The sequence below is a fragment of the Mustelus asterias genome, unplaced genomic scaffold (genome assembly GCF_964213995.1).
Source record: "Mustelus asterias unplaced genomic scaffold, sMusAst1.hap1.1 HAP1_SCAFFOLD_2259, whole genome shotgun sequence".
Lineage (NCBI taxonomy): Eukaryota > Metazoa > Chordata > Chondrichthyes > Carcharhiniformes > Triakidae > Mustelus > Mustelus asterias.
The window spans coordinates 15,001-16,566 of record NW_027592204.1 but is presented as its reverse complement, the minus strand read 5'-3'; positions in this window follow the sequence as shown (position 1 = coordinate 16,566).

The following is a 1,566-nucleotide window of genomic DNA, read 5'->3' as shown; positions in this document are numbered from 1 at the left end:
ATGGCCAAGACAGTTTTCTACCCATCAGGCCACCTCTCCTTGTATCCCATGTGCCTTAACCTTCTTAACCAACCTGCCATGAGGGACTTTGTCAAATGCCTTACTGAAATCCATATAGACGACATCCACGGCCCTTCCTTCATCAACCGTTTTTGTCACTTCCTCAAAAAACTCCACCAAATTTGTAAGGCACGACCTCCCTCTTACAAAACCATGCTGTCTGTCACTAATGAGATTGTTCCGTTCTAAATGCACATACATCCTGCCTCGAAGAATCCTCTCCAACAACTTCCCTACCACGGACGTCAAGCTCACTGGCCTATAATTACCCGGGTTATCCCTGCTACCCTTCTTAAATAACGGTACCACATTCGCTATCCTCCAATCCTCAGGGATCTCCCGTGTCCAATGAAGAGACAAAGATTTCCGTCAGAGGCCCAGCAATTACATCTCTCGTCTCCCTGAGCAGTCGAGGATAGATGCCATCAGGCCCTGGGGATTTGTCAGTTTTAATGTTACCTAAAAAACCTAACACTTCCTCCCTTGTAATGGAGATTCTCTTTAACGGGTCAACACCTCCCTCCGAGACACTCCACGTCAACAAGTCCCTCTCCTTTGTGAATACCAATGCAAAGTATTCATTTAGGATCTCCCCTATTCCCTTGAGTTCTGAGCACAATTCCCCTCCTTTGTCCCTGAGAGGTCCGACTTTTTCCCTGACAACTCTTTTGTTCCTAACATATGAATAACATGCCTTAGAATTCTCCTTAATCCTGCCTGCCAAGAACATCTCATGACCTCTTTTTGCCCTTCTAACTCCCCGTTTGAGTTCTTTCCTACTCTCTCTGTATTCCTCCAGAGCTCCATCTGTTTTCAGTTGCCTGGACTTAACGTACGCCTCCCTTGTCTTTGTGATCAGATCCTCAATTTCCCTGGTTATCCACAGCTCTCGAATCCTACCTTTCCTAACCTTCCTTTTTAGAGGCACATGCCTATCCTGCAGCCTTATCAACTGTTCCTTAAAAGACTCCCACATGCCAGATGCGGACTTACCCCATGAACAGCCTCTCCCAATCAACGGCCACCAATTCCTGCCTAATCCGGCTATAGTTAGCCTTCCCCCAATTTAGCACCCTCCCCTTAGGACAGCACTCATCCTTGTCCATTACTATCCTAAAGTTAACAGAGTTGTCACTATTTGCCACATGTTCCCCGACCGAAACTTTGAAGACCTGACCGGGCTCATTTCCCAGAACTAGATCCAGTATAACCCCCTCTCCATAGAAAATTACAGCTCAGAAACAGGCCTTTTGGCCCTTCTTGTCTGTGCCGAACCATTTTCTGCCTAGTCCCACTGACCTGCACTTGGACCATATCCCTCCACACCCCTCTCATCCATGAACCCCTCCAAGTTTTTCTTAAATGTTAAAAGTGACCCCGCATTTACCACTTTATCCGGCAGCTCATTCCACACTCCCACCACTCTCTGCGTGAAGAAGCCCCCCCTAATATTCCCTTTAAACTTTTCTCCTTTCACCCTTAACCCATGCCCTCTGGTTTTTTTCT